Raw genomic sequence first — 22976 nt, 5'->3', positions numbered from 1 at the left:
GGTTCTTCAGATGTTTCTTAGATGCCATACTCACACACATGTCCAGATACATATACCTACCCAGGAATGAGGCAGAAATCAACAGCACCAAGTTGGAATTCTACAGAATTGCCAACTTCCCTCATGTAATAGGGTGTGTAGACGGGACACATATACAACAACGGGACACATATACATTTGCAGCCCTCCTGCAAATCTGGAACATCTGTTCCGCAACCGAAAGTGTACCCACTCACTGAACATCCAGGTGGTATGTGACGCCCATTATGTCATCACTGACATGGTAGCCAAATTTCCAGGGAGTACACATGACTCATACATTTTCAGGCACAGTGGGATACACCAACGCCTAGAACGTGGGGAGTTTGGAGACGGATATCTATTAGGTATTGATGCAGACACCCTGAAGACATACACACAGGTCACTGTAGAAACCATCCATGCCCTGCTAACATTGTTCATATTTGCCAAACAGGTGACAGTGCAAATGCGCTAAGACCATGGATACTTACCCCGTACCTAACACCCAGCAATGAAAATGAGAGGCGATATAACAGTGCACATAGGAGTACCAGAAATGTCAGAGAGAGGACCTTTGGACTGTTAAAGGCAAGATTCCGATGCCTCCACAGAAGTGGAGGTGCGCTCCAGTATGCCCCAATAAAAGCATTCAAGATAGTTGGCACAAGCGCTATACTGCACAACATTGCCACCAGCCGTGGGCTACATCTCACCCCTGAAGACCCATATTCGGAGGATGACGAGCAAGAGCCACCACATCGCCATCCTGGGGATAGAAGCATTGCAAATCAAGGCAGACAGAGACGGGACCACATTGCAAACCAATACTTTGGAAGGTACGTGGTAACTGTCACCACACACACACTTATGTCACACACAAAGAGCCCAGTTGTGAAGTTGATCAAACAATAAGTCTTATTACGTGAACCTAATAAGTGAAGAACTGAACTTTTGTTAAGGGGCTGTAAATGTCCACCTGCAATGAGGACACATTCACTTCATGTGCCTCATGTGTCCTGCAGTGCATGGGCCTAACACCTCCGCCTGGGACGCCCAGCATGGCTACTGCTAGGTGTGTCAGAAGACCCCTGACGTGCACTGCCACTCCTCAAGACACGTGTGTCTGTGGCAGATGCGCTGCTGATGGTGGACCCCTTCTCACTATCCTGAGGTGTCTCTGCCGTGCCCCTAGCCACCTGTCTAGCCTCCAGCATGTCCACAGCGTGGCTAATGCGACCCAGTCCCCGAGCCACATCCCCTGCAAAGTGGCCCAATTCCACCTGCAAGCTCACAGTACGGCGTGACAGCCCTGTGGTGTTGACTGCGAGACGGACGATGGATGCAGCCATGCAGTCCAATCTGTGTACCAGTTGGCGCTCGCAGCGCCTTGCACTCTGTCTCTCTGACACTAGTTCTGTCACCAGTTGCCGTATGGAGAGAGCTAGGTCACCGACATTATCGTTCAAACTTGTGAACTGTGTGTTCACTTGTGCCAGCCCATTGGTGAAATTATGCTCTATCCGTTGCATTGCCCCAGAAATGATTCTCATCTGCCTTGTTTGCAGGCGCTGACCAGATATGAGGGCTGCCTCAGCTGCAGATATGGAAGAGTCACCTACATCCTCCTGGGACACTGCTTGGACATGGAGTCTGCGTCTGTGACGCGGTGGCGCTTCAGGGTCCTGCTGTCCGACACTGTGGCTGGGACCAGGAGCTGTGTCTATTTCCACCATGTCCATTTGTTCAGCTGGAGGGAACTGTGGTGGTGTGGTGCTGGGCCCTGTAGTGGCTGGTTCAGACTCCTGCGCTGCCTGTTAGCTGTTTTCTGCACCCTGGACGGTGTGGCTGGTGGGGGTGTCTTGTGGGAGACCTGTGGGACATAGGGAACACACTGTCAGTATCTTTCATCTGTTGTATGCCTCCTAATAAACAGTTGCCTATAAGCTGACTACTGTACTACATTGCCCATAATGCACCATTCTGGTGGTTGCAAGTCTGGAATGGAGCTAGTTTGGTTGTGCATGCTGCTGTGTACTGGGTGGGTGGGGGTATAGCATTTATGGGTGTACATGCATGTTTCATGGTACTCACTTTTTGATGTCCCTGGTGCTGATGTGTCCAGTACTCCCATTCCTGACACTGCCTCAGGCTCAGGCTCAAGGGTCTGGTCTGCCAGTTCCTCCATGGGTGTGGGTGGTGGGATGGTGCATGGGCCTCCTCCTGTGCCCCTCATCTCCCTGAGGCGCTCTGCCACCCTCTCCTTTGTCCTGGAGCACAGGTCATACCACTGTTTTTTTATTTCATCTATACTTCTGTGGCTCACCCCTATGGCGTTGACCCTCTCCTGGATGTCTTGCCAGATTCTCCTCTTTTCCGTGTCTGGAACACTCAGGGCAGCTCTTCCAAACAGCTGGTCATGGTGCCGTCAGCATTCCTCTGTCAGCACCTCAAGTTCCTTTCCAGAGAACTTCAATTTTCTCTTCCTGCCTGCACTGCCTGAGTCTTCCATTGTTGCTGCTGTTCCTCCAGGTGGTTGCTCAGCAGTTAGAAAAGGGTGTGGTCCTCCCTCCTCCCAGGTGTATTTGATATCTTCCTGGCTGTGATGTCATCAGCAAGAGCCAGGAAGTGTTTTTCCAACTGTTTTGCTGCACCTGCATGCAATTTGCGGCACAGTCGCAATTTGCGACACCCACTCGCAATTTGTGAGTTCGCTTTTTGCGACCTCGCTAACAGCGGACTCGCAATCTGCAGTGCGACTTCATTTGCGAGTCGCAAAATGAAGTCGCTTTTTCTTGTTGGATACCATTTTGCGAGTCGGAAATTGTGAGTCGCAACGACTCGCAATTTCCGACTCGCAATTTTTTGGCTTCCTACATCTGGCCCTCAGTCCCTACATTTAGGAGACAGGGGTCCCCAAGAAAAGGAAAGAAGAAAAAGAAGGGTGGGCCACTCTTAAAGAGAGTTCCAGGGAGCCAAAGGCCTTCTGCCCCAGTAAGGGTGGAGCCCAGAGTTGGCACAGGTGAGGCCTCACCTGACCCCAAGGAAGTCCTGAGTAGTCAGGCAGCTGTCCTGCACTGACAGAAGGGAGAGTGGAAGGAGCGTGTCTGCCACAGGAGGTGGTAGCCCCCCACTCTAGACAGCAAGAGGGGTGTAGGACCCCACAGTTGCCCCTAAAGTAGCTCAGCCACCTGTCAGTGGAGAGCTTAGGGTGAGGTCCCGGGTACTGACAGCTGTCAGTAGCCTCTGCTGGGTGCTGGCCTTCCTGGCAGCACTGCACTTGGCCTGGGAGGCAGACCCCAGGGCCAAAAGCAAAGTAGGCCCCCTGACCCTGTTGGTCAGGATGGGGTTGCTCAAGTGTTGGGTTACATCTTTGGTTAAGCTAGGTGTTGCCCTAGCAAAGTTAGGGGTAGGGGAGGTGGGCACCTCAGTACCGAAGTTAGCAGAGAGAAAGGAGGAAGACCCCCACTAGAGGGAAGTTTCAGTTTGAGATGGGTCCTTTCACTGTTGGGATGGATTCACTATCCAAGGGGAGTGACCATGGTGGGAGGATGTAAGGCAGAGTAGGCCCTGCAAAGGGACAGCCTTTTCTCTTCACTGTCTTCCTCACCTGACAAGCCAGGAAGACTCTCCCAGGGTTGGGCTGAGTCTCCTGGGCGTGTGAGCTGGGGGGGGGGGGTCTTGTGTGAGAGAACAGGGCTGATTGCAGAGGCCCCCTAACTTTTTGCCCCCATTTCCCACTTTTTGCTGGTATTTTCCTGACTCTGATGGTGCCCTGGGTACTGCTAACCAGTCCCAGGGCCTGTGCTCTGTGTAACATCAGTATGCAAATTAGGCTAATTATAATTGGCTAAGTCAACCTACCTATAAGTCCCTGGTATATGGTAGGGCATGGAGGTTTAGGGATCCCAGCATAAGTAGTGCACCCATAGGTACACTGCTGAGGTGCCCAGTGTCATTTTAAAGGCAGGCCTGCCTTGCTGGCTGCTTTTAAATTAAAGTAACATGCAAATTCGACTTTGGAATTAAAAGTAGTTCCAAAGTCTTAAACTACCTTATGTTTACATATAAGTCACCCCTAAGGTGTGCCCTATGTGCCCCTAGGGCTGGATGCCATATAACTATAAGCAGGGACCTTATAAAAATAGTTTTATAAGCCCTAGTGAGGTAAAACGGCCAAATTCGTTTTTCCCTCATTGTAGGGAATGGCCTCCGTAGGCTAGAATGGGGAGACTTTATTTTAATTTTAAAAGTCCCCTTAAGTAACAGATACCAGAAGTTTGGTATCAAATTAATTGTTATATTAAATCCCACAACTTCCAGTTGTGGGATTTAATATAACTTGTTCAGGTAAAGAGTTTTAAACTTTACCTGAAAAGTTGCCAACTTCAGCCCTGCAGTGTTTTTGCTGCTGTTCTCTCATTGGCCAGGCTGCCTTGATGAGGTGTGAAGTGGCCTGGCTCCACACAAAGAGATGTGCCTGTGGGAGGAGATCTCCCCTCAGCAGATGGTGAAGCAGGAAGGGGGGGTGGTGCCAAACTGGTCTTCAAAGGCAGAGAAGGACATATAGAGCAACCCAGCAACACCCTCACATTCTGAAAACACAGACAATTAGGTGCCCCCTTGGTTAGATTAGGAGAGGGCAGGAGAGGGGTGTGTTTAGGATTTTTAGCCACACCAGTGGTTGGGCTCAGCCAGATGTAACCTCCAAAAATCACTTTCAGCCATGATGGATTTTTGAGGAATGTTGCTCCCTGGGATTGATATTTGCCACACTTCTCAGGAAGTGGTCATCACAGGGAGAAGGACCCTGCCCCTGATTGGAGAACCAGGATCCCACTGTTTTTCACCCAGGAGCAAGGATAAAACTGGCAGACCTGCACCCACACCTCAGTTCCCTATCAGATCCCTACCAGGAAGAACTACAGAAGAAGAAGGACTGCCCTGCTGGACCCTGCACTCTGAAGAACTGCACCAGCTGCACACTTGGGCTTCACCACAAGAAAGGACTTTGCCTGGCTTCAACTGGTTCAAGGAGGGACTGCCTGTTTGCTACAGGTGAAAAATTGCTAACCAGAGTCCCCTGCACCAACTTCTGAAGAAACCAACCAGCTGACCACTGTCCAGTGGCCAAAAAGGAGTTTGTGCCAGGTGCATTCTGGGAGTTGTAGTCCACACCCCCAAGGGGCATCTCAGAGCTTCTGGAACCTTGGGGTGAGCTGTGGACCCCAAAAGAACCTTAAAGGAACATCTGGAAGAAGATCCAGAAGTTTGGAGAACTTTTAGAAAAAAGCTCCATAGAGGGACCGACCCTCCGCGGCAACTCTAGCCGCCTTGCCTCTATCGCGACCCGGGCTGACTTGCAGGTTCGTCCCGGTGAAGAAAATCTCCAAAAAAGAGACTAAGTCCAAACTTAGGAAGTTGACCGGGTCCTCCCAACCAGCGTATCCGAGGAGGGCTCCAAGGACGTCGGATCAAGATATAGGTTTGACCCGGTTGAAGGATTTTCACCTCGAAAAAACGACTAAGTCCGAAGGTAAAAATCTCCACTGAGGGCTCCCGCGACGCGCATCCGAGGAAGAGTTCCAGGAGGTCAGATTGGACTGGCAGGTTCGTCCTGCTGGAGAAAATCTTCAGAAAAATGACTAAGTCCTAAGGTAAACTTTTGACCGAGGCCTCCCGCGAGCTGTCGCCAAGCCGGGCGCCTTCGCGGTCGGCCCTAAACTTTGACTTTGCCCCGGTCGAGGTGCGACCAGATGACCAGATTGGCGCTTTTTGTTTCTATGCGCTAGAAAGCAATAATTCTTTGAAAATTCATATCTCCGGTTTCCCTTATCCGATTTTCTTCGTTTGTGTGTCATTTTAACGATAAAAATATAATCTATTATTATAAATTGATTTCGGATTTTTGAACTGTTTCCTGTGTTTTATTTAATTACTGTTTTGTGATATTTGAATGCTTTACACTCTGTCTCCTAAGTTAAGCCTTGTCGCTCGTTGCCAAGCTACCAAGGGTTGAGCTAGGTTTAATTTACTGAGACCTAACTGGACCTAAGTGGAGGTTGGTGGCCTGTTGCTAAGTGTAGGTACTTACCTGCCCCTGCCAATAGCCCATTTTCCAACAGGTATCAGCACCCAGACAGGCAAGATGCCTTTTTGGAGCATGCTATGAATGTATATGCATGCTTGTTCCACTTGTGCAGCCCTTTGGATAAAAACTGGGGCAGTGACTTTTCTGTTGTCATGGTGAATGGCCGGGACCATATTTGGCCATCAGAGTAGGGCAGAAACATGTTGACAAGCCAAGGTTCATAGGGCCATTGTGCTCCTCTAGTGCCCCTCCTTATAATTATATTATGTTTAGTTGTGCCCTTCCACATCGTTAATAAAGGGACACCTGGGTGTGGATGAGTAATTTTTAATATTTATCCCTGCTGATACATACAAAGTGCTCCCTGGAATACTGTTGAGCCCATCCTGGCTTTTAGCAGCCAGGAAAAAACAGGATGAACCCATTGATAAGCATGTCACCACTAGAGTGAGTGAGGGTTAGTTGAAAGAAGAATCCTTGCTTTCCTTTTGAAATCCAAGACAATTAACCACCTTACAGTGCCGGTCTCTGGTATACTGGCAGACGGGTGCCCAATTGTTTTGGTGTTATTGTTCTGGAAAAATGTATCCAAGTTTTCCCTAAGTGTTTAAAAGGTCTCCCCTCCCTTTCAGACAGTCACTCTTCTCTCCTGTGAGAGATTCCTCCTTTTGTGTTAGTGTGTTACTACAGAATCAGACAAGCTGGTGAGTTTCCTGGTGCTTTCAATTTTTTATCTAATCTAGGTAAAACCGCAGAGACTGTAGCTGGGTTCTTCATTATCTTAACACCTACCTCCCAGACAAAATGCACTGCAATATTCAAAGTTTGAGTTCTCTACAGTGTCAGAGGCTTAGTTAAAGTATGCAGAGAGGAGGTTTGTACTTGAGGGGATTGTGGCAGACACAAGGGCTGTGATGGATATGCCACCTTCATAGGTTCAGGAAACCTGCTGTAATAGTCTAGCTGCATACCTTGGAGGTCTTGTACTAAATTTATTGGCAGTTGAACCATGCTGTCTTGAAGCTGATGATGACTATGATGCTGGAAATAGCCCATATACTGAGCAGGGTTTTCTATATACTGTTGTGCTCCTGAGGAATAATAATCATCATTGTATTCCTCTTCATCCTTAACATTCAGTTCAGATGGACTATGTTGCCATTCCAAATGGTCCTTCATCATCCGACTCCTCCAGTAAGTGGCTTAGCAGGAGAGCAGAAATTTTGCTTGGGGAGGTATGCTCTGGTCTTAAAGTGTCCGAATGTATTTGTTCCCTCTTTGACGGTGCCATCAACTATGGCCTGGAAATTATTGTTGAGAAATCTAAGTTTATGGTTTTTAAACCCTACAAGTCTTACAAAAGGGAAAATTGTAACCAATGATTTTCTTCTAGTGAGAACCTATGAATTTGATAACTTGGGCATTTGCCTTCCAAGAGTCAGATCATTGGAGCTTCCAATTACAAACTGTGAGCTCATTTTGAATCACAGATCATCAGCTCTGTTGAACATGAAGAAAACAATCATCTAAAGAAGGGAGTGCAGTATTGTATGGGGCTGAATTATGTTGTTTTTGTAAAGTTAATACATTATTAAGGAGAGAAAATACATTTATGAAGTCCTTATTGATTATACCTAGAAGAGTTCCTAACTTGCCAAACCAAAAGGATCTTGTTCTTTCATTGTTCTTACATTAATTTCCCGTATTGCAAATTTAAATCCTTTAATCTATTGGATTCATTTATACGTAAGGCTGCTGAGCTCGAACCTTACAGAACAGTTGTAACTGAAGCACATGAACTAGCTATGGTCTCCCTTGTTTCAACATGCTGTAGGAAGCTTGGTCTAAGTATTCTTTTGAGACCATTAACAGTATCTCTCTGAATGGGCAAAAAATACTAAAAGCCAGATACTTGTAACGTATATTAAGCATATGTATGACAATGACGGGAATCTAACAAATGCTTTTTGATTATTTAAAATTGATTTTAGATTTGAAGACCTTTTAGACTTTGTAGCTAGCACTACAGAATTTTACATGTAATTTAGACTAGGCATCTTGCCTCTGGCCACCTTTACTGAGAGGTGGTTTAACTCGATACCAAAGTCCACCAGCTGCCCAGCTTGTAATGTTTGTCCAGAGTCTTAGGAACACATTATTTTTCTGCAGTGAATATTGTAAATCTAAGTACAAGTGGATTGTTCCCCTCTGCTGACTGCTAAGGATAACAGATCATCAATTTACTTTGTGAGCTGTAAATCAGATACCACCCTTTGTGTTACTTCCTCGTTTCTAAATTCATGGAGTCTGCTTGGTGGATTAGAGGAAAAACATGTATAATAGTGATGCATACTAGAATTTTTATTTTACTTTGATCTTGTCTATGGGATGTATTGAATATTAGTGAATTAAGTGTGCATGTTAATGGATGATGTGGTCCCACTGAACAATAAATAAATAAAGATAAGCATCACCGTGTAGAACTCAAATGGAGAAGGTGGCATACAGGTTGTAAGGGGGAACTGGCTCTCTTCTTCCTTCATCCTACATGGGGAAGCCTGAGAGTTTTGATGAAAATTCCCAACAAATAAAGTTGAAGTGGGAAGCAGCTTTAGGGGAAGGGTCCCACACATAGAAGCAAAGTCATCAGGTCTCACCCTTAACAGGCTTAGTCAAAGCTGTTTATTTTACTATTCTAACATGGCTGTTGGCCGTGCTAGATCGGACATTTTTTTTTAAAAAGCATACATTTCCAACATGTGTCAAGCAAAGCATTCATATTCATTCATGTACACGGTGGACATTAAGAAATGGTTTACTTTGAGGAAGGGGTTAGAACTCTAGATGTAGAGCCATCAAAAGTGTGACCCAGGCCTATGTTCAGGTCACATATGTGCATAACTTATTAAAATTATTCACAATCATGAGGATTAAGGCCTTTCTCTGAGGATGAAAACTAGGTCTGTTTTTGGAAGTAAATGGCAAGGGATTCTAATAGCTGAGCTATATTCTCTTTACGATTAAGCCGTTTTTAAGGCTTTATCTATAAAAATTAATAGCTTTAATCATGGGATTATATACTTGTATCAAAACAAGGGTGCAGGTGGGGATACCCACAAGGAGTCTCTTTGATAGCATTAGGATTGTAATATTCTCCAACAGACCTACTGGTAAATGTCTTGGTGATCTTACTCCAGTGTGCTCTGCCTGTGTTTCAATTTGGAAAAGTGGCCTTTTGGAGCAGTGGCTATTATTGACTTAAGTGTTGCTTGTCACAGCCAAATGGAGAAGATTTAAAAGTGCATGGTCAGTGAAGTTATTACTGAGTAGGGTCATTTTAATGTAGTCACTGCTTCCTTGCTCATTGTCCCAAAATGATAAATTATTGTTGTGCGGTTCCTATTTTGGTAATAAGAATGCAGGTTTTAGGGCAGCAGCACCCACGAGCGTGGGTGACTGAGCCTGGAAGCTGTTGCCCTAACTCCTGGCTAGACCGCAGTGCCTCACCCAAACCTAGGAAGGAAAGGTGATTTGTGGCAACCTAAACCTGACACTCTGACTCCTCAGGGAAGTCGTGCTGAACAGATCATACCCCTTTGCCAGTTACTCTGAGACTCTCACATACCAAGGCAGAAGAGGAGATGCAAACTGGATTTCAATGCATTTATTGAAGCAATTGCATCCTATTATAAAAAGCATGAGCTGCAATAATTAGGCAGATGAAACATAAAACAGTGATCCTCATTACAATTAGTGTGAAGATAAACAGCCCCACCATCTTTGTATGATCCCAAAAGTCTTTAGATTCCTACCTACACCCTCTGATTAAATTCTGGGAGCATAGCAGTGTTAACCCTTCTGCCTGTCCCAATTCAAGGGAGGGACTCCGACCCCATACCTGAAGATGCTGGCATAGGTCTGCCTGTTCTCTGATGGCAATTCTTTGGGTAGCTGAAGAGTCAGTGCCAGGATCAGCAAACCTGTCAGTGAAATGCTGTGCGCCCTAGGACGGCCATGACTGGAATGCCCTCTACCCCATTTAGGCCTATGTGGTGCTTACATAATAAATGCTGCAGTATTCTAAGAACAGGCCTGACGTACTAATGTATCTAGGAATTGGGGACTGACTCCTGAGCCGCTGGAATAGCAATACAAGCTAGAATATAATGTACCAAACATGACAGCCTTCAACAGGCCACAAAGTTAAATGTATACAAAGTACTGATAAAATATGCAACACGAAAAACAAAGTCTTCTCAGAGTAAAGCAACCAAATAAAATATAAAAACAATGAACTAAAGGCTGGCTGTGAAAATAATAAATGAACTGAATAAAAATGTGTCTATGTGTAAAAGGCACAGGCTACGGGCCTAATGCTAAAATAAGGGTGTCCAACCCAGGCACTAATGAGAACCCACATTATATTGGTATCTTTCAATAAGATATCCCTCAAGCTGCTGCCAAAAACTGGACCCATTGACTGTCTAATGAAGGCCAGCCACGGGATTCAGCACCAATGGTGCCAGATTATTGCACCCATGTAGTGCTTAGTGATGGGTTGTAAGCATTGATACCCACACATTTCTGCAGGGGGAGAGGCACGGAGACAATGGGACAGTCCTCAGAAAAGATGCATAATAAGATTAAAACATACATAGTGCTGCAATTCTGCAATGGTCCTACTGTGTCTGAGAACCATGTCTTGACAGCAGGCTCCTTACGAACACTACCATGGCTATGCACACTCCTCTAGTACCGACACCATGAGGATCACAGATTTGCCCTATGTGAATGCAGAGGCTTCCACAGGGGCTTGCCACGTGTGACACCCTCTGACGGTCCTGCTGTGAGGAAGGTAAGAGTGGATCTAATGGAAAGAGGTCCAAATGATTACCTGAAAAAGTGTGTCTTGACAAGCATCCCCTGAATGCACATGAGAACTAATGTGAAAAGTTACAATTATAAAGTTTATTAGGGTCAGCCATTGGGAATGAGAAGGAGGTGCCTTCTGCAGTGACACTAACTCTTGGAAAAGGCAAGCAAGTCTGAAGAGGAGCTTGCAAACTCATTCTTAGATAAGGCCAGTGAAATAGAAAACGGACAGACCTCATCTGCTGTCCCTATGAGACTATGGCTAGAACTAAAGATGTTTTGCTCTTGTATATTTACAGATTCTCTGGAGGGTGCAGGTTGTGCTTTCACAATTCTGAATTTCACTTCTTTGTACTTAAAATGAATTAAAAAAATTATACTTTGTCGGATGACTTCCGTTATTAGAACAAGACTGCTGGATTCAGGTGGCAGTACCACTCCTTGTGGACGACTGAGTCACTCCGACACCGGTTGGCAACTGTTGGCCTAATCCTTTCAACTAGCGAACAGTCCCTCGCCCAAACCCAGCATGCAAAGGTGATTTTTTTGAATTGTTTTATTGTTTTTCAAATATAACATACAAACAATGATCAGCAGCTGTAGTAATATACATCACCAACATTTTGCAGAAAGACACTTTTTTGGCAGGACATAAAGTTAATTACAGATAATAGAGCAGTAAATAATAGCAGTTATACCTGATATCATTGTATCCGTCACCATGTGTTAGTGGGGGAAAGTCCTCTGGCGCTAGTGGGTAAGATGGGAGAAGGGATCGTAGAATATTGTGCAGTCTACGAAAAACAAAGAGGTCCATGGGGGAGACAAGTTGTTGGTGTCTGCCAGTCACCAGCTGCAGGACATGACCATCAGGAAAGTCCCTGAGTGTGCAAAGGTGATTTGTGGTAGTCTGATGCATGACATTTTGTGACCTTTCAGGGAAGATGTGGTCAGCAAATCTCACCCCTCTCTCTCGTTAGCAAAAGGTTTCAGGCACACACATAGACAAAGGAAGAGATGCAGAAAGGTTTTCAATATATTTATTGAAAAGACTGCAATCTACGATAAAATGTAAGAGCTGCAATTATTACCAGTATTGACAACAGCTAGGGCCTTTTTTACATGTTTTATTTGTCAATCTGCCTTAACCATGCAGCAGCTTCCATTTGTGAAAGCTTCCAGACCTCACTGTATATGGAACATAAAAAATGTTTTGAGCATGGCTTTCTAGGACTTAACAAGAAATCTTATAATTTAACATTTTCTGACTGGAGACTAACATGTTCTTTAACAGCTGCTAAAGTGGAAGAACGTAATCACTGTTGGCACAGATTACCCACACTGTATGTTGTAATGATACATGAGAGTTGAGCTGTGACACATTGAGGGTCTGGTCGGCTTGCTCTGAAGCCCTGAGTTGAATTTACAAAACGTACCTGACATCTATTTATGTCCATTGACTACAATAATCACCCGCCAGGATGTTAAAGCGAGGAATTAAAGGTACCATTCTGAACCCACCTAGTGAGCTGCTCTTCAGTGACATTTAAAAGCGTCTGCCAATTGTTAAATTTAGCTGGTGTGGGGATGCTGGGCGCATACAATTCTTTTATTTTTGCTAACCCAGGCAAGATGCTAGCTGAACTGTATCATTTAAAAATATCATTTGTAACGGAATAACGCATGCTTTAAACAAAGCTTCCCTACCCTGTATTTGCCAATCTTGTGTTCCCCATACACTCTTCAAATAAATTGTGTTTTTTCCAAAACTCATATCCCTCAACTGGAAAACAAAGGAATCAGAATAGACAAATTTTTTGTCAGCAATATTTTCCTCACTTTAGAAGGCGGTAATTTGAAATAGTATGACTGAATTCTTAGCATCGTGCCCAGTAAAATATGAAAACTTTTGTAAATATGTTTTAGGACTCCCCACTGTGGAGTCAGACAATGCTCCCACCTGTGTGTAATTAACAACTGATCTTGGGGGACTAGCTCGGTGCAGAAAGTAATGTTCATTACCCCATATTGCGCTGTGTTCATACATACATCTTCACTTTCAAATACAGTATAATATTCAAGCACAGAAAGCATGGAATCAACAGTTCTAACATCCCAGTCATCAGAAACAAGCCCAGGTGTAATGACATCATTCATAGAAACTTTGAAGACATGGAATTTGAGTGACCTCAGTCGTCCCAAATATATCATGTGGACCTTTATCCCAAACAATCCTACCAGGAATCAGGACAGCAGAAATGTTCACATGGGACAAGTCTCATTCAGACCTTATGTGAAGACAAAACCTCATCCACCAGTTCAACAGCAGAGCGTTCAGGAAGATAGTGACCATTTATCAAGAGAAAGAAAACAATGACAAAACCAACCCAAAGCAGGAGAGCAAGCAATGTTAATATTATCCATAAGTAGTACCCTGGACAAACTAAATAAGTGTCTTTATGCCAGTGGAGAAGCTTACATGTTCTTGAAATGGGTGCAGTTACAGATGCAGAAGAATTTGAAGAGAAGTGCAAAAACAGGATCTGGTGGATGGGCCCAATGGTGGTTGTTCATAGTAAACAATGTAATCCGTTTGTGTTCAATTGGGATAGTAGAGATCTACATCTCGGATGTTTCTTGTTCGAGAAGTGGTGACAGGAAGTAACAAAAGGTCAATCTCCACCCTCCCCAGGCTTGGGAGACAATTGGAGCATTGGTACTTGTACAAGCATTGTTGAGTGCTTGAAGGGGTATATCCCGTTGGGTAGTGAGAGATACTGGGGGACCACCCAGGAATCTTTGTGGTCTACCGTGCAGGATCAGCCATGTGGTGCAATTTGATGTTCTCAATTGAAACAAAGCTGTTTTCTTTGAAAAAATGCAGCAGTGGTATGGTGATATACTATTCCCAGGGCTAGAACTGGTGTCCTATATGATGAGCCAAAATTAATTTTTCACAGCAATCTTTTCTCATACTAGATCCCCAACTTTAGCAATCCAGCCGATAGATGTTGTTGGCAAATCCATCATTCCCAAGGTGACGGTATAGGCGGATGAATTTTCATAACAGAATTGTTGTAGTTCCTGTAAAACAGTGACTTGTTCATTTATGGCAAAAGGTGTTCCAGCCGTCACTGCACCAGGGCCATCAAGATCTGGGACATACATAGGTATCCCAAATAGGACCTCATAAGAGGTACATCCTCCCAAAGACCTTCTGGGCAAATTATTTAGTGCTCTCTGGACCCCATATAGGTGATGAAGCTAGCTTTGACCAGAACCTAATACTGTTGCTGTTAAGCACTGCTTTAAATCTGGGTTTTTCTGCTCTACAACAGAATTTCCCTCAGAGTATGGAGGCAAGAAATCATCATTGCCATGGTGTCTCTGAATGTCCTGGTCCAAGTGGAATGCTGCAACTGTATATGTCCCAATGAAGATCTTTAATAACAGTTCGAGCATAAGCCGATCGTTGTGGCCATACCCAAAGGAATCTAGAACATGAATCAATAGCGACTAAGATATATTTGTATGCACCATCAGGTTCTAAGGGACCGCAGTGGTCCACGTACACACATTGCAGTGGTTTGTTTGAAACCAAGAGGGGTGACTGGTGAGGGCGTTTGATGGTGGACTCTTTAATTTGTTGGCAGATGTCCCAGCAAAGGGCATGCTGCTTGGTCTGTTTGTATAGACCTGGCCATCAATAGCATTTTTGTAGCAGGGAAATACTAGCTGCAACACCAGCATGGGCAGAAGCAACACCCTCATGCACTGCTTTAATGAAATCTGATCTTGGTTGGGAATCACACGATAACCCGCCCGTTAGAGAGTTGCAAATGAAATATTTTGGGCATTGAGGTGGTTTGTATAGTTAGCAGGATATGCTTTTGGTAAAGGCCTGCCATCAGTTGAAACTGTCACAGCAGCCAATGTCTCATTATCCAATCTCTTGTGAGAATGAGTAATTGCAGCAACAGAAGTCGTTGCTACTGGAGACTTGGCAGCTTCATCAGCTAAAGTGTTCCCTACAACATGTACTCCTACACATTGATGCCCCAATGCATGACCTACTTGAGCTTTTGGTAGTCTGTCCTTAAGATCTGCCACCCTCCCCCACAAAATTTTGTGTTTGATGGTGTGATTTGTATGCTAAGGGTACAGTGTCACCCTCGTTGAATGTGACACAGGTGAATATATTATTCTAATGACATTTGTTTTGTTATCATGTGTGTGAGTATTGTGCTTCAAACATTTCCTGTTGTCATGCTCTGAGAATTTGCGTGTGTTCTAGTGTCCAGTGTTTACTAGAGAAGTATGGACAGATTAACTCATAAAGAGGTTTTATGCATTGTGCATAATTAGGAATGTATGTTCTGCCAAAATGAAAGAAACACAGCAATGACTGTAGTTTCTTGATGGTGTTTAGAGGCTGAAGTAAAGCACATTTTTCTAGAAAATGCGAGGCTAGGCTCTTGCCTTCATCAGACAGTGTCCTATTCATAGGAAACAAACTAAGAATGGCAATTTTGGTTTTCCTGAAACTGAATTTATAGCCTTAGGCAGCGAATCCTAGAACAATGTGATCCACCCTGGCCAAATGTGAATTGAGGTTGTCATCTGTGAGGCAGAGGTCATCTACATAGGGCAACGCCTCAGGGTCAATATTATGTAATATTGATGTTACACTGACAGAGAACAGCCCAGGGCTAGTCTTATACTCTTGTGGTAAACAACAAAAGTGCCTCTGAGAGCCAAGCACACTGAAGGGGCTCAAATCCCATCTTTCAGGCGCTAGATTTTGGCAGAAAAAAACATTGTGAATGTTCAAGGTTTTGCATTTTTTACGCACTACATTATTGATAAGTGCTGTGCTGTGTGCGTTTCGTATTGCAAATGTGCATGTGTGACTGTGTCTATAATCTAAGACTATTCTACATGAACAGTCAGGCTTTGCTACTGGGAATAATGGATTGTTCATTGCAGAGACATGGGGTTCTATTACTCCCTGATACCCCAGTTATTTGAGAACCTATCTCACAGGTGCTTTAGCTTCATTTTAATCGGGTATTGAGGCTGGATTTGTGGAGTCGATCAAATTGGTGTTACACGGTAGGGAGGATCTTTATCACACTCTGCTTGGTTGCTTTACAATGCAGGAGCCTGTGCCAAAGCCCAATCAGCAGCGTAGGCTTCCTTTACAATGTCTGGAACCAAGACTGAGAAAGAAGGGAAAATTACATCTTCCCCATGTGCGAGAACACGGACAAATTCAGGTGGCCAATCTTTTAATTCAGTGTTGATCTTCTCCAGAAGATAACTTTAATATTGCGCTCTATGTCTCCCTCAATCTGAATGTTTAATCTATAAACCTTTCAGGTGGGGAGACGTGCCTGTCTGCTGTTTCAACGTCAAGGAAGTCGTTAGTCGGTGTCACATCCAGAAGATCTATAAGACTCTGGTGACATATTGTGACCTCTGCCACACTGTCTAGCAGAGTCTCTGCCCATGTTCTGTTCTTCAACAACGTTCTCAATATGAGTGGCATCTTTGATCGAAATTGCTGCCAACTTTTTATTTTTAACTGGGCATTTTGCTGTGGAGTTTTCTCCTCCTTTTTCGTGAAATTTTCTAAAGAACGTTGCAAGTCCTTCAGCTTTATTTAGTCACTTTGGTGTTCTAACTGCCCTCCTGGCACTCAGTTTATCCAGGGTGTCCTGGAAGGAACAAGACGGCCGACGGTCAGTATATTGATATCTACCAGGTGCTTTTAAAGTTTCCCTATTTCTAAAGTTGCAATGTTTTTCAGTGATCTCCGGTGACAGAGATTCTCCTGTTTGGTTAATTCTATCTTGATTTTGTTTTTGTTTATCCCAGTGTTTTTTTAGAGCTTTCTTGTACTTTCTTTGTACCTTCCTTGATGGACGTACTCAGTAATTGTGGTTAAGTTGGTCCGGCCAAACTATCCCGACCTATACTAGTATAAATTTCGGAAATAATCTTTGGCAGCTCAAACTCCTGATCCCATTGAGGAATCTTCCAGAGCTGTTGGTGAATTGCCAAGGCTGCTGCATACCCTTTAATATTACTTAAAATTATTGTGGATACTGTGTCACAATTGCACATCAGTTTCATCCCCAAATCCAGGGCTAGGGCTGCCTGTGCTCATTTTGAATTTGTTTTAACACTTCCATGGCACAATCCTCAACTGAGGGAACCATTCTAAATGGCAAGCACATTGTGAGAATTATGTGTTTATCTTGGGGTACAGTATGCGGAAACACTGCTTCCAGATGATTTGTTTTTGTGCCACTCAGAATGAAATCTTCTCCCGCTCAGTGGGTGCTTTTCCCATTATTGAATGAACAGTTCATGGACTTATTCCTGAAACTGCCACTTGGTTGATAGCTGGAGCAGCCCTTGCTGGTGCGGTTTTTGAAGTCTGCATTACAAATTTAATTAGTCATCTATACATTTCTACTAGCTCATTGTATAGCATGCGTACTTCAGCTACTTGCATAGCTTGCACATTGGGATGTTGTATATATATGACCAGTGTTGGTCCGTCATTACTTAAAGGACCTCACCTAACAGGCTGTATTACATGAGGGAGGGCGCCATTAAACACATTTTGGTGTTCTTGATAATTTAGAGACATTTCTAGGTTTTGGCATGCTCTGTAGTGTTGTGGTACATTTGCTATTCTGTATGTGTGAAATATATTTGAGCCTGAATTTATTGCTGGAAAGGTGATCCATGAGTAGAATTGTATGTGTTGTGAGCTTCCACAATGAATGTAACATTCCTGCCTTCATTTGTTAGTCCATTAGCTATAAGAAACTGTGTGACAGGTTGCCTACAGTTCTCTCTGATATTTACTGGTTGTGCCATATTAAAGAATAGGTATCAGAGTTGGGAAAACCAACCAGGGAATCCTTTTAAGGTTCAGGAGAATTTTCCCTAAGACCAAGAACGTCTCTGTATCACGGCACCTAGGGTACCCTTAGCGTGTGTGAGACAGAGATACTCAGGGGACCTGTTTAATTATGGCCTTACCAACATTGGGCGCAATGTTGTAGGACTACCGCTATTAGAACAAGACTGCTGGATTTGGGTGGCAGAACCACCGCTTGTTGGCGACAGAGTCACTCCCACACTGGTTTGCAACTGTCAGCCTAACTCTTTTGGCTAGCAAGCAGCACGTCACCCAAACCTACAATGCAAAGGTGATTTGAGGCAGCCTAACACATGGCACTCGGAGACCTCTCAGAGAAGTCATGGTCGACAAATCTCACCCCTCGCTCTCGTTAGTAAAAGGTCTCAGGCACACGTAGGCAAAGAAAGAGATGCAGAAGAATTTTCAATACATTTTTTGAAAAGGCTACAATCTACGACAAAATATAAGAGCTGCTTTTAATATGGCGCAATGAGGCTGGCTTTCACTCAGGGAAGGCAGTCACACAGTGGGGCGGTGGAGCAACGGGAATTTGTGCAAGTGGGAAATAGTTACAGGTGGTAGAAATGAGGTTTAAAGGACACATAGGGGATCTTCCCAATAGATAAAAGATTAAAAAAAAGAATTAAAAAGCAACCTATTAATGACAAATATGTCTGTGAACTATTCTTTCAAGAAGGCCGTGAAATGCCACAGATTAATGCCAATGCTGATGGGCAACCCTGTCAGAAAATGATTAACGCTAGCCAAACCACAGTAGTCAGTGGATGAAAGGGGCTGTCAAAAGGCTCCTTTCTGTGTGTAGTTTTTTTTAATTTGTGATCTGTGTTGTGTGGTAACATAAGCTCTTGCTAAATAAAGCTGCCTGTAGGTGAGACCTATAAATGGATCTTCTTAATTTTATAGAACTTGACACAGATTTTTAGGGCCAGATGTATGAAATTATTTTGCATTCGCAAACGGTAAAATCGGCCATTTACGAGTGCAAAACCGTGGTCTGCGATGCATGAAATGCATTCGCAGACCACAACTAAGAAATTACTAAAATAGCGATTTCTTGCGTTGCGACCTGGAAATTGCGAGTCGCAATTTGCGATTCGCAATTTACAGGTCGCAAGGCTATTCTGGAAAAAAACGCAAATTGCGATTTTTCCTAAAATGGCATTTTGCACTTGCAAAATACCATGCTTTGCAACCAGGTGGTAACCTGGTGCAAAATAAAAAAATGCAGTTAAACTGCATTTTTAACTTCAACATGTAAAGCACACATGCCCTTTTGGCATGTGTGTACCTTACATGTTGAAAAAACAGTTTTTGGGTTGCAGGAGAGGGGGCCTTAGGCCCCCAGCACCCTGGCCTCTTGCATTTCCAAAATTGCGATTTCTGGTTCAGAAATCGCAATTTTGGAAATGCAAAATATTCGCAGCTATGGGCCAACAGGCCCATCGCTGCGAATGGGTCCGGTATCGCAATTTGCGATTCGGTAATAGCATTTGCGATTTTTAAGAAATCGTTATTACCGATTCGCAAATGTGATACATGGCCCTTTGCAAGTCGGTAATAGCGATTTCTTAAAAATCGCTATTACCGAATCGCAATGGGCCGTGATGGTACATCTGGCCCTTAGTTCCTTAGCCCATGAAACCTTGAAATTCTTGGCCCGTAGATCTGTACCCAGCATGGAAAAAGCAAAAACAATAAAGGTGGACCCCACTCACCCCACCCCCAATCCACCTTCCCCCATAAGGGTGTACAGCCAGGAGACAGTTGAATTACAAAGTCACAAGCAGGAGCTGATATGGGTGCTAACATGACAGACTGCCTGGAGAAGGAAGGCGCCTACACTGGTAGGTCCCAGGATATGATTTCTGTTTTAGGTGTGCAGCAAGGTACTTGCAGGTGTGCTGCACACACCTCATTTCGTAAAGACGGGGACGAGGAAGTGGAATAGGAACAAGTCACATGTGGTCTTGTCCAGGCCTTATCACAGCAATTAGAAAAGCAATGTTTTCAGTTTTTTCTTAAGATCAGACAAGTTAAATGGCCACATACAAATTGGAAGTGGCTGAGATTATGCCCCTTAAATTGAAAGTGTTGTTCTCCTTGGGATCAGCAGTGTGATTGGGGAACGGCTTTGGTAGGCAAAGAGGGGGGAGCAGGAATTTACTGTTGAAATTATATAATATTTTTTCACTGGATCCAATCTAACAAAATTTGTAGAACGCACATATTTAGCCAATACATCGTTCTGGTGTTACGGAAATGCTAAATGGGACAGGGTGAAAGATGGATTAGCATAATTAATAAGCTTGCAAAATAGCCAGGTTTTGAGATCTTTTTGGAATGCTGAATGACTTGAGGTGCATCATAGTGGGAGGAAAGGGGTTCCAATGTTTGAGTATCAAATAAGAAAAAAAAAACCTGCTACTTGGTGTTTGAGGTTAGATCTGAGGGATCAAAAGTTGAAATTCAGAAGATCTCAAAGTTCCTTATGGTGTGTAAAGAGGCCGCTTTGTACAATGGCATAGGTACATGAGGTAGATGTGGGCCAGTGCTTCATCTGTAAATGTCCTCCCCCCTTGCTCTCACCAACACTTGGCCCACCCCGGTGACAGCTATATGAAAGATACTGCTTCTCAGCCTGGGAACAGCGCTGTTGTTCCTGTCAACATTTCACGCTTCTCTTACTCTTGCATTTCCTAAGAGTATTTGCTTTTTGGAGTATGGTGTGTTTCTGTAGTATTTTTCATGCAATGTATTACTCATATATTTAGCGTAGTGCAGTCTCCTTTATGTAGTTGTGTCATTTCAGATGTAGGTGGCAATGACTGAGAGCTGTAGGGTTCAGGCAGAACACAGTGCAAACTTTGGACACTTCTGCTCATACTTTGCTGATGTCTTTCTTCACTGTGATCACACCTCCTAGAAGGTGACACAACATTTGTCACATCTGGAGGCTGCATCAACAACGGAGCTTCCTCACAGTTATATGTGGTGCAGGACAGTGTGATTATTGCGACTTCATATTAAACTCGTAGTACTACCAGGTACACTGCAAAACATTGTACTTCTCTCTTACGTGCTGGTATGCTATTATGCCCAATATATGTAAGAGAGTGGACCCTTCTACAGGCTTACATACCTAACTTGCAAATAACTGTAGACCGTATTGGTAGATGATTAGAAAAGCGGTCTGTAGTCGAGAAGTTTTGATCTCCCCATCACTACTGTAATGACACACCAATGCAATATTTGAAGAAAAGAGTACTTAATCCTCAAGAACAAAGATAGTCTACTTCCAGCAGGACTATGTTGGTGTGTAATTGTCATTCTCCTACCAACAGTCTTCCAAATCAAGAACTGGTTTTGAAGTGTCACAAGGATTTTCTAGCATCACATGTATGTGTATCAATATAACGAAGGACTTATACATCTGACAAAGATTTAAACTTAATTGTTGCTAGAAAGGCAGTGTCACATGATCTAAAACTACACCAGGCCAAGTTAGGGCCCACTGCAGTACTCGACCTGAGAAAACATTATGAAGGTGCTGGAAAAACAAAGTTGAGAATCAGGTATCAATGGAAATATTCATTGTGTTATGCAAAGGAGATACCTAGTCACTTGCTACCACTGAGTTTTAAGTAGTTTGCCTGCATTCAGCGCTCAGCAGCTGGGGCTTACTTTGGAGACACTTTTGTCAAAGTGATAAATTCATGAGCACCTTTACTTCTTTCTGCAAACCGAAAATTGTCTTAGGAAATATTTTACCAGGCCATGTTTCCTTTCAGCTCTCCTTCAAAGGTTTTCCAAGAAAGCGAGGCAACTAGAATGCTTACCACTGTATTTTATCCTTCCAGAGCCACCAGGGATCAAAATTATTGTGGAACCAATCCGGGAGGATCAGCCAAATCCACTTTCCATGTGAAATTTCAGTGTTTTCCTCCTTAGAAATAGATGGCAGAATATGAGTTGACTGTCGGGGGGGGGAAGGGGGGAGACAGAGATCTCCACAAGGGGCAGGTGGTCTCTGGATAAACCTTCACTTCACATTAACTGCTTTGAACTTTTGGCAGGATCATTGGCAGTCTTTACTCTGACTCCAAAGAAATCACGCTGTTGTATACTGCTCAGGATAGACCGCCCAAAATATCCACTGCCTGGGCGGAGCCCTACCAACCACAGCTAAGGACTTTTGGGAGTTCTGCATAACTGACGACATCTCAGTAATAGTGGTTCACCTTCTTGGCAGATACAACCAAGTTATGGGCTGGAACTCCTGGTTTGTCTATGATTCCAGCAAATTGAAGCCTTATCCCTCGCTGTCCAAGAAACTGATGAAAAAATGGGGACCCTGCGAAATCAATCTTTTTGTCTTTAGATAAGCTTTTTAGATACCATTGTTTTACAGCAGGCGACTAATTCTATTAGCACTGGCGTCGTATGCCTTCCTTCAGGAGTGCAAGAGAATGAATTTTGCTTTCTGTCCACTCGCTATGGCACCCAGAGTCAAATGTCAGATCAGGAGGCACTATTTGGAGGTAATCTAGATAACCCCATTATAGAGAACGCAATTGTGGTTCCCAATCCCCTGGTTCTTTGCAATAAGCTCCAGTTGGCACGAAACCTCTCTGGATTTATTGGCAAATGCCAGGAATTTCGTGCAAAGTACTCTTTTTCAACAACAAAGCCTAGCAACGTTCTACCCACAAATGCTACAACTCAGCATGGAGAAGATGGCTATGCTAGTGCTTGGAAAAGGAACCCATTGGAGCAGATAACTTTCATGGTTGATTTCCTCGCCAATCTAACAGCTGAAGGTCCGTATTACAGAACAGTTCATTCTTATTGTTCAGTCTTTCCACATGACATATTCCTGCAGTAGACAATACAATTAGGGCACATCCTCTGGTGTTAAACCGTCTCTTCAATATCACTTTTACTTCTCTGCCTGAGCCCACATATGTTGTTTGGGACATCTTTATTGTCCTACATTTTTTTAATAGAACTGGCCATACAATTAACCTTTGTCTCGTAAAA

The sequence above is a fragment of the Pleurodeles waltl genome, chromosome 6, assembly GCF_031143425.1.
Source record: "Pleurodeles waltl isolate 20211129_DDA chromosome 6, aPleWal1.hap1.20221129, whole genome shotgun sequence".
NCBI classification, from domain to species: domain Eukaryota; kingdom Metazoa; phylum Chordata; class Amphibia; order Caudata; family Salamandridae; genus Pleurodeles; species Pleurodeles waltl.
The sequence above is the reverse complement of the archived record's forward strand: the minus strand, read 5'-3'. Positions refer to the sequence as shown.